Raw genomic sequence first — 16,596 nt, forward strand, 5'->3', positions numbered from 1 at the left:
CAACTGTCTCATGCACCTTCTAGCCCATTGCTGCCTGCCTAGAGTGCGACTTGCACACTTGCATTGGTGCATGCTGCCAAAACACCCCTACTCAACATTGGCCATTCTCAATGCCTTCAGTGAAGTCTGCCCATCCTGCCCCCAACTACACTGAAGCTGAGGAATGTCCAGGCAGGGGACAATTGAGGCATGTATCTTACTCTACTCCTAGCAAGAAAGATGACAAAGGGTCCTCCCGGAGCTCAGGACACTCCTGGAGGCTCCACCTACCTTCCTCTTCTGCTTTGTTAATTCTGCTTTCAAATGAAGAGGCCTGTCAATTAGCAGAGCAAGTCAAACAGCTGAGCTGGATCCTGGACCATTATTAGTTTCTAAGCAAAGGCTCAGGCAGAACAAAAGGGAAGGGAGGGGGTGACAGAGTGAGGAAGAGAAGGTAAAGGGGAAAAAAGAAAGAAATTTAACCTGAGCTTTCAGTCTGAGACCAAGCAAAAACAAGTGAGATCCCACGACCTCCTGAGATAATTCAAGGCTTTGCCTGACGGAATGAGCTCTTCTGGCCCTACCTTCAAACAGGGAAACGCCATCTCATAGCCTCTTCATTTCCAGCAGAAGAGGGATACAGTTGTGTCCTTTGGCTACTGAACATAATAAATGTTGCTTTATAAAAAGTTAAAAGGGGGGAAACTCAGCCGGTAAAGCCATGCTGACACCTGCTGGCACTCCCTCAACTTCTCTTCAGAGGAGGGTTGGCCTCCTGTCCTGATGTTTCCTGGCACACTGGGGCTCACATGTGGCCAGCTAAAATTAATATTCCCCAGTGTGTGCCTGATCAACAAAGGAGGAAATTGAAAGGGCCTCTGGGTGGCTACAGCCGGTCTCTCCTCCTTCTCCTTCCCTACGGCTCACGGGCCTGAGCCATGCAGATAAATGAGTTAAATCTTTTGCTAAATCCAGGGTGGCAAATTCAATCCTGGGAGCCCTGTTTCTAGGCTGATGTCTTTTCTTTTTTCTTTCTCTCTTTTTCTTTTGTAGTGCTGGGGATTGAACCCATGACCTCCTGGATGGTAGGAAGGAGCTTTACCTCTGAGCTATATGCCCAGCTCTTTTTACTTATTGTTTTGAGACATCTCACTAAGTTGTCCAGGCTGGCCTTGAACTTGTGCTCTTCCCATCTTAGCCTCCCGATTGTTCTTGTGTGTGTGTACATATCTCCTGCCCAACAAGAGTCCCAGTGTCGTGGAGCTGCATGTTAGGACCTAACCATCCAGAAACAAAACACATTGCTCCTTCTCCTTTTTAGGCCCGAGTCCCACTGTGCCCAGCTGGGTATCCCTGAAGTCCCTCCCCCTGAGCTTCCTGTCTTGGATGGTCATCTACTGTTTGATGATGAGCATGCTCTACCTTGAACCTATCCCTGGCATCTGTTCCCACAGGCAGCAATGCAACTGTCCCTTTTCACAGGCTACTCCTGTGCTGTGAGCTTCAGGAGGCAGAAGCTACATGGAGCTGGGTGACACCCTCCCTTATGACTGCACCTGCTCCAACCATGGGTTCAAAATATACACTGAACCCTAGGGAAAAGGCAACAAATGAATACCCCACCCAACCACACAAAACGAAACCGGTGTGGTCTAACTAGCGCTACGGGGGAAGGGTCAGAGGAATGTGGACTCTCCCCTCTTCTATCTGGATACCCAAAACTACATTCCTTTTCTCTTGCTTAAATCTCAAACCCCAAGCGCTGGCCTGCTTCGTGTGCTCTGTACTCTCTGGCCTGTTGACCTGCACTGAACCATGCCTCCTACCTATCTTCATACCTCTGTGTTGCTTGTCCTTTTAATAGCTGAACATGCTTATTTTAGAAATCTATCGAGAATTGTGACGTGCATGCACATGTAATGTGCCTCTATACCTGTGTGTGCACCTGTATGCGCGTGCAGGGCAGAGATGTGCATGCATATGGAATGTGTATGCATGGCTGTGTGTGTGTGTGTGTGTGTGTGTGTGTGTGTGTGTGTGCATCTGTGTGTGTGTGTGTGGAAGCCAGAGGCCGATGGTTTGGGATTACAGATATTCACCACTGTGCCAGGATATGGTGGACAGACGCTATTCTTTGAACTTGAGTCCTTGACTGAACCATCTCCCCACCTTACAGAGATTGTTTCTTTCTAAAAAAGGATCCATGGCAACATAAAATTCAACAAAGGAGGAGAACTAAACTAAGAGCCAATGACAAGCTGAACGCACAAAGCCCCTGCCACCGGCCCTGTGCTATGTAGAGTTTAGACTACCAATTTAACATGAGCTTCCTTGCAGGCTTTGTAGAAAAGGGAACACAGTCTGCTGCCCAGCTCATAGCATCTGATAAAAATATAAAAAAAATGTCTCGAGAAAAGACAGCATCTTCCTGATCTTTCTTTGAGCAGGGATCACACAGCAGTGGGCAACATAGCCTTCAGAAGTGCCATCAGAGCGCATAAGGACAGGGAGTGTAAATCCTCCGCACCCACTTCCTGGATTTCCCTGCGCTCTCTCCGGTGACATTCTGTTTCACTTCCTCTTCGTGTGACATTTGGTTTGAGTGGTTCCCCCACCTCAAGTCTGAGTGATATGGTCTCTGACTGAGGGCACATATGATGTCTGCCTTTTAAAACTTAGGGGTGACACTCCTTTCTTTAATGTTCCTCATCATGATAAGAGCTTCACAGGGTGAAGCAGAGGCTTCTTCATGATGCCTTGAAGAGGTGAATAGACTTACATGTTTCAGATAGAAAATGAAGGAGTCATTCCCTCGAACCACCACCCACATGCTAACTGTCCTCAGAGTATCACGAAGTACATACATGGGCAGAGAGTCTCCCTCGATATCTGGGAACACTCTAAGGACACCTGTCTTGGAATGGCAGACCGATTCCATCTGGACGAGAGAGAGAAATGGGGGCCCAGAGAGCTACTGTAACTTCCACAGAGTCACACAGCAGAGTGTCAGAATTCCCACTGCCTTTATCCTCCTCCATCTCCACTCCTAGTCAGTCTTTTCACAATCTTGAAGCTTTTCCAAGTCAGAAATAACTCCATTAGCTCAGGTCTTTGTGGCGACACCTTTGAAAGCAAAGGCTTTCTTCTCCTACTCCAATCCAGTCCCAAATCCCAAAACTTCCGTAGAAGCCTCCAGCAGAGCCTTGTGGGTTTTGGTTTCACTTCCTGGGAGACAACCTCAGGCTAGCATGGAACTCAACTATGTAGCCCAGGCTGGCCTCAGGCTAAGGTCCTCTATAGTACTCTTACATCAGCCACCGGGGCTTTAGGATTGCAACTGTGCTCCACCAGGCAGACCTCGTTGGCCTCAGTTCTCAAAGAATAAAGCCAGGCACATCATGAAAACTGCACAGCCTGTGCACCGTATTTACTGTCACTCCAGGATGGTCCGCCGGCATCCTTCCCTTACTGTTCAGCCTTCATACTCACAGGCTGCTGACCCCGAAGATAAAGCCATGACCATGAGCTGACTGAGCATCAGAGCCTCTGAGAGAGTCTAGAACTCAGCCAACAGCCCCGGAATCGAGAGGGGGTTATCCAGAGAGGAACAACTCCACCCCCAGCTCTGCCTGGGCTGACGGTGCTGAGTCAGCTCCCTCCACACCCTGCTGTCACGTTTTCATAACAACTCTAATAAACGAGCATTTCTCTCTGCTGATCAATCAGAGCAGTGCATATGGCCGCTGTCAGCATCCTCAGCAGGCAGAGCTCCTTGGCGAGATCCAGGCTGTCGGCTCCTTCCTTGGGCATCTGCAGCAACACTGGGCTCTTCCCCTTCACCCTTAATCCATCAACTTTGTTACAAGTGGAAGAGTGTAAGCCTCATGCCTGGAACTGAGGAGCTGTGAAGAGAGCTGGTCAGATTCCTGTAAGGTCAGAGTCTTCAACCTTCAGAGCCCCATCCCTACCAAACTAGGGTTGAGGAAGTAGGGAAGCCTCAAGGTTCTAGGCTTGGAACCATTGTCCTGCCCAGTTTCCTCCATCAAGCGTGGCGACTCTGATTCCAGTGACTGAGGGATTGAGTCAGGAAGGATATTGCTAAGAGTTTGTAGCTAGCCTGTGATAAATAGCAAGATTCTACTTCAAAGGAAAAGACAGACAACAGAGAGAAACAAACAAGTAAACAACAGTGATGCAGTGCTGATCAAAACCTTCTTTAGAGCTGGGGATATGGCTCAGTGGGTATCAGTACTTGTGCAAGCACAAGGTCAGTTTGAATCTCTAGCACCCATGTCAAAAGCTAGGCATAGCTGCATGTGCTTATGATCCCAGCACTGTGAAAGACAGAGATAGGATTGCTGGGGCTCGCCGGCTGACAGGCTAACTCCTGTTCAGTGAAAGACTCTATCTCAAGGGAAGAAGGAAGAGGTTTATAGAGTAGGATGCCAAAGATTTTTCTCTGGCCTCTATGTGAATGCATAGGTATACACGCACACACACCCATGCACATACACACACATATACCACATGTGCATATAGACCCAGTCATGTAACATACGCCCATACGACTCCATTAACACTCTGGGGTGAAAGGGACCCCAACAAGGGGATGTATTAAGGTTCTGATAATCGCATAGCCCACAGCTGAAGACTGAGCTTTCTGCTTCTAACACCCCTGTTCTAAAGTCCACAGGAAAGAGGAACAGACATCTTAAAGAAAGAGACTCAGCAAGAGCGAGGTGAGTACTGTCAAGTCCATGCATTGTGTAATCCGTGTCTCACTGGGCTGCCAGAAGAAACACAGCCGCAGATGCTGTGGGTGGTGAGGTGACCAGAGGAAGCAGCTGTGTGCACGTGGCACAGTCAGTGGTCAGCCAAGCAGCTCCAGCCTAGAGCATGTGATGACCAGTGACTGCCACAGACAGATGGGAGACACACTGTGCCCTGGACACCGCACTCAGAGCCTTGCAGAATGCCGCAGTGAACAGGAACATGGGCCTGCTTCCCCTGCATGACACCAATGCTCTCAGCAGAGCAAGCAGAACCAAGCAGCAATACCCCTGTGTTAGCTAAGCTTTCCATTGCTGTGACAAAACACCATGACCAAAGCAATTTAGGGAGAAAAGGGTTTATTTGGCTTTTGTTTCTATATAACTGTTCATCATTGAAGATATTCAGGACAGGAACTCACACAGAGCGATAAACTAAAGACAAAAGATAATGCAGAGGCCGTGAAGAGGTTCTGCTTACTGGCTGTTCCCCATGGTTTGCTCAGCCTGATTTCTTACAGAATTCAGGACCTGATCAGGGATGGCATCACCCACAATGAGCTGGGCCCTTCCCTATCAATCACTAATTTTAAAGTGCCCTACAAGCTTGCCTACAGCCTTATATTATGGAGACACTTTCTAAACTGAGTGCCCCTCCTCTTAGATGATTTCAGATTGTGTCAAGTTTACAGAAAACTATCCAGCTTGACACACAAACACATGACTGTTAAGCCACAACCATCCTGTCCTTGTTCATCCCCAAGATGACACATTCATATCAAAATCACATTACAAGACATCTTACCAACTTAAAAAGCCCCACAGTCTTTACAAATTCAAAAATTTTAAACTTCAATCTCTTTTTTTTCTTAAATTCACAGGCTCTTTTAAAAACCTACAATCTCTTTTAAAATTCAGTCTCTCAACTGTGGGCTCCTGCTAAATCAAATATAAATGTACCTTTACTTAAGAGGGAGGAAGCAAGACACAGTCACAATCTGAACAAATCAAAACCAAACTGCAACATGGTAGATAACTCAATGTCCGATGTCTGAGAGTCACTGATGATCTTCTGGGTTCCTCCAGTGGCCTTGGGACACTTCTCCAGCTCTGCCCTCAGAGCTACATACAACTTGTCTTCGAGGCCCCACTCCAATGCTGCTGCTCTTCTTGTTGGCTACCCATGGTGCCAGCATCTCCAAAGTTTGGGTTCACTTGATGCAATTGGGCTAGACTTTCACCAATAGCTTCTCTGGGTTCTCTTTGGGAACGCCAGCCCTGCCACACAGTGCCAAGCCTGAGCTGCTCTCTACAACCCTTCCATGCCTTCAAAACCAGTTTCACACTTGGGTGAATATTTTACTACCGAGTTTGGTACAACCTTGGCCTGTTATGAAACACAGCTTCTGCGTACTAGCCTTGAAGAAACACTTCCCATAAGATTCCACCTCAGTGATGCTGGCCTCTTCTTAATCAACACTAATCTCTTAGCTCCAGCTCACCAGCATCAACTGTCCCAGTAACGCAAAGGTTTCACATCCTGGCCTCTTGTTTACCCCAGCTGACCCTTCAGCGCCGACTGACCAGAATGACATAATCTTAATTCAAAATAGCAAACGGTCCTGATAGCCCTTAAACTTCCCTCTGAAACTTCACAAGCCAGGTTTCCATCTTCTGCACTGCTCTCATCATGCTCACCCTTCAAGCTCCTACAGAACATCCCACTGTTCTCAAGACTCAATAGGTCTTCTAGCCTAAAGTCTCAAAGTCCTTCCACAGTCCTCCAAAAATCATGGTCAGGTCTGTTATAACAATGCCCTACTTCTGTTACCAAGCTGTCTTCGTTAGGGTTTCTATTGCTATGCTAACACACCATGGTCAAAGTAATTGGGGGCTGAAAGAGTTTATTTGGCTTACATTTCTCTATCACTGCTCATCATGGAAGGAAATCAGCACAGGAACCCACACAGGACAGGAACCAGGAGAGCTGAGGCAGAGGTCATGGAGGGGTACTGCTTACTGGATTACTCCCCCTGGCTTGTCTGATCTACTTTTATATAAAACTTAGGACCACCAGCCCAGGGGTGGCCCCACCCACAATGGGCTGGGCCCTGTTAATCGGTAATTATGAAAATGCCCTACAAGCTTGTGTACAGCCCAATCCTGTGGAGTGGTTTCCTTAATTGAGGCTCCATCCTCTCAAATGATTTTAGTTTGGGTCATGTTAACATAAAGCTATCCAGTACAACCCCTGACACTGCACCACATGACTCTTACCTCATTTGAGGATTAAGAAGCAACGGGAGGACCTGTGTGTAGATACGGCCTTCGTGGGACTATCACCTTCAAACTCCTGGGTATGTAGCTCAGCTGCTCCAGCAGGTAACCATGAACAAACTGCTTAAAGCCACCCACAGCTCACTGTCAATCTCCAGAAGACAGATTCAAAAGAGACTCTTGGAGATTCAAAGAATAACCTCGGGGCTGTGAGGGTGTCTCAGCTGGCAAAGTTCTGGCTTCCAGAGCTTTAGAACTTGATCTCAAGTCTTAAAAGCCATATAAAAATTAGCCATGCATGAAGACACACCTTTGATCTCATCCCTGGAAAGGGGGATAATGGGGTTTGTTTACCAGTCTAACAGAATCTGCAAGCTCTGGTGTCAAGCCTTGTCTCAAAAAACAAACAATACAACAAAACAATGTAGATGGTACCCAAGGAGGTTGGGGATGGACAAGCAGGGAGAGAGAAGGAATTGATTGAGAAAGGGAGGGAAAGAGTGAGGGATGGAGAGAGGGAGAGAGGGAGGGAGAGATACAGGGAGGGAGGCAAGAAGAAAGGGGGAGAATGAATTTAACTTTAAAGTGAAGGAGAACCACTAGGCAATGTGCAAGGTCTGTCTGGCCAAGTGTGTGCTCAGCACTCTGGAGTTTACCATCAGCTAACAGGGAGAATAGAAGGGACCACCCCTCAAGAGCCCATGGGATGAGCACACTGCAACAGAATCTGTGCAGTGAACTAGGAAGAGAGGGCCAGAATCTGAGAGGAGAGTAGGAAGGCAAATGTTTGGGGAGCAGAGGTAACCGTATGTCAGAAACTCCTTCACATGTAATACAGGGGTGTAGGTATTGTGCTTAGCACAGTCTGTACTGTGTGGGACGGATCTGGTGCAGGGGCCTTTTGTTCACCTTATTGCATAGGTAGTGGCAGAGATGAAATCCAAGGCTGTCAATAAAGAGACAAATGTGGAGTCAAGTTAGGGGATGGGGTTGATTGTCCCAGGTCGAAGCCCTACAGCAAAGCATATTCCACCTTCTAGGGTCAAGGAACAGCGTTATTTGCACTTGAGGCTCTCCAGAGGAATCAGTACATATTGGAAGAGCAGGTACAGTTCAGACCACGCAAAACAGTGATCTGAACAGGTGCTGCATCCTGTAAGAGCCTACAAGGGCAGTGACTGAAAAGCCCAGAACCACGGGCTCCTGCTCTCTGAGAACTCGTGGGGAGATGTCAACAGAAAGGACTGTGTTTTTGGTAGACTGCATTACTTGTTTTAAGAGAGTATTCCAAGACCAGCCAAGCAGGATAATGCAAATCTCCCCTTTCACACAATAAACTTAACTGGGAAATGGACTTCTTTTTTCCTATAAACTTAGACAAACAGGTAAGGTAGACAGATAATATATAGATGAATAGATGGATGATAGATACATAAGTAGGTTTATATAGGTAATAGGACAATAAACAGATGATAGATAGATAGATAGATACATAGATACATAGATACATAGATACATAGATACATAGATAGATACATAGATAGATGCATAGATACATAGATAGATGCATAGATACATAGATAGATGATAGGTAAATAGAACTAAAATAGTTGACAGAGAGATAAACAGATCATAGATAGATCATAGATAGTTGACACATAGTTGATAGATGATGGATGATAGATAATTGGTTGATAGATGATAGATATTATAGATACTTGATAGATAATAGAAGGTAGATAATTGAAAGATCATAGTTGATAGATGATACTAGATTATAGATAGATAAATAGATAGGTGATTGATAGATTATAGATACATAGATGATTGATAGGAGAGATGGACAGACAGATGATAGATATCATAGATACTTGATAGATGATAGAAGATGTAAGGATAGATAGATGGATAGACAGATACTTTTCTTCCTCTTTCTCATGTTAGAATTGTAACCAGGGTCTCACACGCGTGGAGCATGTGCTCTACAGCTAAGCTACACTGAAATCTCAGCCCCTATTCTCTCTCTAATGAGAAACTTGAAACCCAAAAGGAGGAGAAATAATACAATCTGGATACTTGGGTGTTGCTTGCTACATCGCCCTGCCATGACCTCTCTTGCGCTTCTGGAACTATAAGCCCAAAAAAAAACCCTTTCTCAAGAAAAAACAAAAAAACAAAACAAAACAAAAAAAAACAAACAAACCAAACCAAAAAAAAAAAAAACAAAAAACAAAAAACAAAAAAAAACAAACAACAACACCACCACCACCACCACCAAAAAAAACCTTTCTCCTCTACTTTTCCCTGGCCACGGTGTTATTGCCTCAGCAACATGAAAGTAACTAGCATAATATCTCAAGATCATTCATTAGACCCAATGTTGTTCATTCATCCAACCCCTGGGCCTTGGCACCGGCTCTCCAAGTCTCTATCACATTACTAGATTGAAACTTCTGTAACTTCTTTCATTATCCTGATGGAAGTGGGTATTTCCCCCTTAGAGAGATCACAAAGTTTCCACTCACAGGTCAAGAAAGTACCAGCTCTAACATGGGATGTTTTCTTAATTAATTAATAGGAAGGGATTATGTGGTCCTCTCCCGGCCACTGGGAAGACCTCAGCCACCCATATCTCTGTGTGCAGTGACCAGTGACAAGCTAGTTGTAGCTTGGAGCAACAATAGATGTGAAATATGAGGCAGTTGTCTTGCCTGTGACCTCATATGTCATTGGCAGTACAACACCCCAGGCTAGTCTGTGCTCACCACTGACGTCATCCCATCATCCTGGGTCCCCTTACTCTGAGGATCCATCACTGATTAATTCTTTAATTAAGGTTTCACGTGTATCTGCCTTGGGGCAGTATTAAATAAGGAAGGTAGACATCGGGGAGAACTTTGTAGCTCCATTAAACATCTTTTTTAAATACCAGAGGGTAAACATGTATGCGGTGGACTCCCGGATAGTCCTCGAAGAGTCACTGAGACAGGAGTAATTTGGGGATCATGGTTGTTCTGTGATCCCCATGACAGGCACAGACAGTGCAAGTTACCAGGTGACCTTCAGAGCACATTCTCAGATTTCCAGAGTCTCGGCTAGTGGGAAATTGCTGTCTCCAGAGTGTTTCCTCTGTCAAATACAATCTCCTCTTGGAATGTGCTTGTTCCTAAACCCATGAGCTTAAAGGATATAAACGAATGGTTGAGCTTTTGGAAAAGGGAACCAGACATGTGTCCAAGCAGACTCATGTTTTGTGGTACAAAACTAAAGATCAGAAAGGAGTTTGATTAAAAGGAACAATAACAGGTTGTTTGCTTTTATTTTGTCTTATTGTTTTTTAAGATGCCTGTTTGTATTCTAATGAGAGAGGCGGGGAGGGTCTGAAGGGAGTTAGTGGATGGGAAACTGTGATCAGAATATACTGGATGTAAATACATCTATTTTCAATAAAAAACAAAACTCTAAAGAAGGACATGGACATGAGAATTGCAAAATGGAAAGATTTTTCAGTCTTCACTGTGTAGCCCAGGCTGACCTCAAAATTACAGTTCTTCTCAGCCTTTCCAGCGCCGACTACAGCTGTGCCCCAGCATGATGAACTCCAGTATTTTTTTATTTAATTTTATTTTTTTGAACTCAGTAGTTTTTAATATGGGCAAATTTACAGAGATCTTGTGTGATTATATTCTTCAAATTAGAAAAAAAATCTTAATGGCTTGGATGACTGGATCTGAAGGGGACAAGCCTGTTTTAAAGACTGAAAAAAATATCAGTGAGAAGATTCAGACAGCGTGTAATCAAACCTTGGAGAAAAATACACACAAACAAACCCACATACATGCACGCACACACACACATACACACCTACACCACACACAAACCTACACCACATACCACATACAGGCCACACACACACACCACATGCCACACATTGCATACACCACATTCACACATACACAGACATGAATCACACACCACATAAAACACACACACACACACACACACACACACACACACACACACAGTGACTGGGCCTCTGACCAAGCTGGAGAGAGCAGGTGAGTGTCAGGGGCACAGTGTGCTCAAAGCTTGGTCTAGGATAGAAATCTCTGGAAGGATGGAGAAACTGGTCAAGACAGAATCAGGCTTTACCAAAACATCACTCAAATTGGTGATTAATGAATCACTGTCCCCAGACCTCAATAGGCACCTTCCTGCTCCCTGCTCCAAGAGTATGTATTCCTGATGCCTCCTGTCAGCCATGTTTGTCTTGAACTGGGGGAAGGCATCCCGAAGTCAATCCTGTAGGCAATGCTCTAAAACGCTGTGACATAGATGTCAGGACACAGTTCTGAGGCTCTGTGGTAGAGCTCTGTGGCCTGGCCTAGAGTCCACCACTGAGGGACTGGAAGCATGGCTCAGTTAGAGTCCCACAAATGTAGGACTGTGGGCATGTGCCTAGTGTTAGGAGACCTTTCTAGAATCTGCTACTGGGAGGCCAGAAGTATGTCTCTATGTTAAAGCCTCTTTCTAAAAGACTTCAGTGAGTGACGAGGGTGATGGCTCAGGGGTCCAGCAGTTGTACTGTGAATGCCTGGCTTCCATCCCAATACAATGGTGGCAGACGTGTGAACTGTGTTATATGCTCAAACAACAATGAAATAAGGGGGTTGAATCTGAACACGTTGGTTGGCTAAAGTATCATCTTGCACATTCTTCCTTTTGGTGGATGAGGGGTGACCATAATTCTGTTGTCACAGTTAGATCATGTTATAAAATCCCTTATTTCAACGTGGCAGGGTGTGAGTCATGGGATAAGTGCTGTAGAAAGCCACCTTTAACAGCCCTTAATTCCACTGTTTTCAAAATACGTCCTGTGTCAGAGCAGTGAGTTCCCAATTAAAGAGGCGTGTTTCGTCCCCCCAGGGGGCAGGTGGTCTTCTCGAAACTGAGAGCAAAGAGGACATGCCACAGAAGCTGACCTTAGGTCCAGGTGCTTGTGGAAGCCACAAGCCAAGACCACCAACCACACAGCCAGTGGACAGCTGTCCCCAGTCCCAATGAAAAACCAGAGTAGAATAAGAAGAGAGCAGGGCAGAGGTAGGACTTGGGAGCTCAGGCAACCCTCCCAGCAAAGTTTGCTTCTTGTAATTCACCAGAGTTACTTCCAAATGGAAGCTTCAAAGGAAATGGGTGTGCACACAGCAAGACACTGGGCTGGGTATGATGAGGCTTGAAAAGGAAAACAGTACAGATGCAAACAAGACAGAAAGGAAGAATGGGAGATGTCTATGAGTTAGGCACTTACCACATGCTAGGTCCTGCTCTGGGTCCTTCTTGCTTTATTTAATTGCCAGCTAAGGACAGAGCCATCACAGAGTCCCCACAGTGTAGTTGAATCAACAGCCACAGAGGTTAAAGAACTTGCCCAAGGTCACAGAGTTGTCAGGCAGCAAAGCCTCTGCTCTTCTGGGCTGCCACGCTCTACTCTGTAGACCCCGGATGTAGCTGGCCACCTTTCCATCCCAACTCAACAGACTGCAAAAGCTAATTTAGTGAAGACCCAAAGACCCCTGTACCTCTGCTGTTCCAGAGGAGGTCAAGACAGAGCTGGTCTCGCCGTCTGACTGGGTCTGTGTAGTGCTTGGACTGTCTGTGCTCAAGCTTTTACCTCTGAAGAAAAACTAAAAACTAAAAACTAAAAAAAGTCTTGGACCAAAATAAACCTGCCTGCGGCCCCAGCCAGGCCTCTGTGGTCACTTAAAAACTAAAAAGAATCGGCCTTTTATTGTTTATTTTCCTTGTTTTTTTTTTCTTTTTCTATTTTGATAATGCAGATAAAGGACATGGGGAGGGGAAGGCAAACAGGACCAGGAAGGAGGAGAGCGGCAGTGGGTAGTGCTCTCTAAACTCAGCAGGAAGAGGCCAGGTCTGTTCCTTGCACATGATTTCAAAGTAAAAGCTAATGTGATTACAAAACACAACCCAAGTTGTAATTCATTGTGCACAGGCTCAAATCTATTCCAAGACTCCACTCCCATTTCCAAGTTCAAATGAGAAGACCCTTGGTTGGGAGTCATTTTCACAGAGTACCTGGTGAGGAGTTCTAAGCTGAGTGGAAGCTGGGCCCAATACCCTCTTCCCCAGTAGCTCTGGGCACACAGACAAGCAGGTACACCCTCTACTGGGACTTGCAGGGAGGTCAAAGTCTCCTGTTGTCTTTGACAGAGATGGCCGTGGCTCTAGGGTGAACTGGGACTGGATCTTCCCCTCCTGTGGCCAGCAGACACCTTCTGGGTACTGTGAGACACCAGGACCCCGAAACTGGGGCCTTGGAGGTTCCAGGATCTTCTTGGTCAGCCCCAGCCCCCGCCGGCCCCCGCTGGACATAGCCAGCCCAGATTTGCCTTTGCCTCCATACCCCTGGAGCTGAGAGACTAGCCAAGACTGGGGCGACCTCCCTGCCTGCTGTCCAAGACAGAGCTGAGATCTGAGTTCTCTCCCCTATGTGGCACCCAAAGAACTGGGGACTGGGGGTGGGGTGGGGTGGGGTGGGGGGCATGGCCAGAGATCCAAATTCCAAGGTTTCCATGCTGCCCTCATCTTCTGGGGACCAAGACAGCTGGCCAAAAACACAGCTGTTCTCCCTCACCCAGCCTGTGCTTAACCGCTTCCCACTGGTGGTTTGGACTTCCAAAGGCCTTCCCACCATCAAGGTGCCTCCTCCATCTGACTTCCAGAGGGCTGTGAGATTGGGAGGCAGGCGGCAAAGAAACAGAATGTGCACCCGATGTCCCTGGTAGTCCACCCAGGAGACCGAGTGACCCAAAGTGCGCAGCCAGGATACTGCCTCTGCCGCTGCCTCCCCTGGGACGCAATGGGAGGACAGAGGAGGCATCCTGGGAGTTTGGGAGGGATACTCTGGGACAAAGAAAGACAAGAAGGGAAAAGAGACAAGGTGTGGAGGTAGAATAGGGGGCTCATGGTTCGGTCCCTCTGCAGGGACGTGCCAAGAGATTGCTCCTCAAGCCCTGCAAAAGTTCTTGGTCCAGCACACCCAGAGTGGCGCTGGGAGGAGGCCACCTTTGGTGGAACCTCGGTTTTTCTTCCCTGGGATCCTTTGGGTTGGATCCGGATTAGGAAGCGCAAAAGCGGGCAACTCTGCCTGGACTTACCTAGAACTCCTGGCGAGCTTGGCAGTTGTTGCCTGCTCCTGGATTCAGGACCCCTGGATTCCTCAGTGCTCTGTGTGACCCCAGCCACGTTCAGCATCCGCCAGAGGCAACGAATTAGGATGTTGCCTTCTCTCACACCAGCTGGTCACAACTTCGCGGCAGGTCAGCCGCGCCCTAGAACTGGGCGCGGCGAAGGTCCAGACCACCCCTAAGGGAACCTGGTGTCCAAGGCCACCTGGTCTGAAGCGCAGGGGTTTCCGGGATCTGGAGATGAGATAGGTCCTCTCAGATCTGCCCTGAGCTGGAGGACGCTCGGAGTTGTCTGCTCCGGACGCCGGGGCGGGGCGCGCGGCTGTCCCCTCCAGATGCGATCTGCGCGACTCGCTGGTGGTTTCTCGGATCCGCGAGGCGCACGCGTGGGTCCTGAGGCTGGCAGAGCGCCCCCACTCTTCCGCGGGTGCAGCCGGGTCTGGCGCGATGCGAAGAGGGAGGAATTCCCCCTCGACTCTGAGTTCGGGCTCCCCTCCCAGCTACCTCGTACGGACCCCTATCTGAGGTAGCAGCCGCTGCGACTGACACTTCTGGACTCCAGACGGAGGAGGGTGGCGGCGGCTTGGCTCGCAGGGGGAACTAGAAAGGAGGTGACCTTCAAACCCCGCGCTCCAGGAGGCCGGGAGGAGGGGACCGGGTGACGCTGATTTGGGAGCAGCAGCCGTGCACTGGGTGGCCCGCCGGAGTGCTGGCAAGCTGGACCGGAGGGGAAGCAAAGAAGAGCGCAACCAACAATATCCAGATTAGAAAATAAACAAAGGAGAGCGGAGAGCTAGAAGAGCGCGAGAAAAAATGTGTGCATGTGTGTGCGAGTGCGTATGTGTGTCTCTCTGTGTGTGTGTGAGTGTGTGTGTGTTTCTGTGTGTGTGTGTGTGTGTGTGTGTGTGTGTGTGCCCGCGCGCGCGCGCGCGCGCGACAGGCAACGAGCAGCCGGGCTGGCGAGCCAAAAATAATCCCGAGCACCAGGGAGCGCCCCCTCCCCCTTCCCTCTCCGGCGCTGCCGCCGCGGTCACGGTCACGCGAGCAGCCTTGAATTCCAGCAGCCGCTGTGGGCAAGGGACTCAGTGCTCCCAGGCTCCTCTTCCTAAAGAGCACAAGGGGTGAAAGTTGCCTTCTAGACGGGGTGGAGCAATGAACACAAGTCCTTCGATTCATCCCTGCCTTCCTCTTCCCAAAGTGGGTTTGCTCAACCAGCACCTGAATGAGCTCTCCATCCTGAGCGCCTCCCCCTTTCCCCTGTAAGAAGCGTAGGAAAAGGAATCTTGGAAGAAGGCTAAGGGTATGGAGCTCCCTTGCCCTGGTCCACTTCTGTTCGAAGAAGTTTCTAGCGAATGCTTAAATCTCTCTGCCTGGTGGAGATGGAGCCCTAGTACTGAAACAAAAAGTTACACCCACCTGGCTAATCTCCACCGCTGAGAGGCAGGCCTGGTCTGACCCAGCCTGTGCCCTGAGCAGCCTTCTCTTCTTGGTGGGCAGACGTTGCCTCTGGGTCTAGGGGCTGGGGTTTGTCCTCTGAGCAGCTAGCTTCCTGGTTTGCCTAGGCCTTCCTAGAACTCCACTCACTCATGCTACATGTGTTGCTTACGTAGTCTTCACTGTCATCTCAACAAGACACAAAAGATACCCCGAATCTGCCCATTTCACATGTTGGAAAGTTGAGGGATCAGAAGCTAAAGCAGGGCTTCTTGCGCCCTCCCTGGACTTCCCAGCCAGAAACTATTACTCTGTTTTCCTTTTCTTTCTGTTCTTCCTTCCACCTGCTCTTTTCCCCTTCCCTCTCTTTCTGTTTCATTTCCTCTCACCTGCCTTCCTTTTCCCCCTTCCTTCCTCCCTTCTCTCTTTTCTTTCTTCCTCTTTCCCTCCTCTTCCCCTCTTGATCCTAGATTTTCTTTCTCATTTTCTGCCTCCCTTCTCTCCTTCTTTCCCTTTCCCTTCCCTAATTTCTCTCTTTCACTTCTTTTCTCCCTCCTGCCTTCCTTCTTTCCTTCCTCTTTTCTTTCTTCCAGATCTTCTCCTCCCCCTCTTTCTCTTTCCCCTCCCTTTTTCTCTCCCTCCCTTTCTCTCTCCCTCCCCCTCCCCTTCCTTCCTTCCCCCTCCCTTTCTCTCCCATTTACATTTCAAATGATTTTGTTACACAATAAAATCCTCCCTGAAGCCTGCCCTAACATTTGCTGGAGATCACCAAGTCCTCTGCTGGGATCCAGGATCCCCCTGGGCAGGTCTACCTCATTTCCTAAGGAAGCCACCCTACCACCCTGCAGAAGAGCTTAGGTAAGGTCAGATACCATCATGGGCCCCTGACCTGAGGTTCTTGCTCACTTCCTAGTTTCTAGGTTGACATGAAG

General features: G+C 48.0%; 1 protein-coding gene across 6 annotated transcripts in view; it reads right to left on the reverse strand.

Annotated features, from left to right (window-relative positions):
• The window catches only part of Rbfox1 (RNA binding fox-1 homolog 1), a 2,095,840-nt gene that overhangs the window by 1,519,249 nt on the left and 559,995 nt on the right, over positions 1–16,596 (reverse strand). The window contains exon 1 of one of the 6 annotated variants that reach the window (XM_063268865.1): positions 14,201–15,125. The exons of the other annotated variants lie outside the window; for them this stretch is intronic. The gene's annotated coding sequence lies outside the window, so the exon portion shown is untranslated. Of the gene's footprint in view, positions 1–14,200; positions 15,126–16,596 lie in introns of those variants that run through there. 6 annotated transcript variants of the gene reach the window in all.

The sequence above is a fragment of the Rattus norvegicus genome, chromosome 10, assembly GCF_036323735.1.
Source record: "Rattus norvegicus strain BN/NHsdMcwi chromosome 10, GRCr8, whole genome shotgun sequence".
Classification (NCBI taxonomy): Eukaryota; Metazoa; Chordata; class Mammalia; order Rodentia; family Muridae; genus Rattus; species Rattus norvegicus.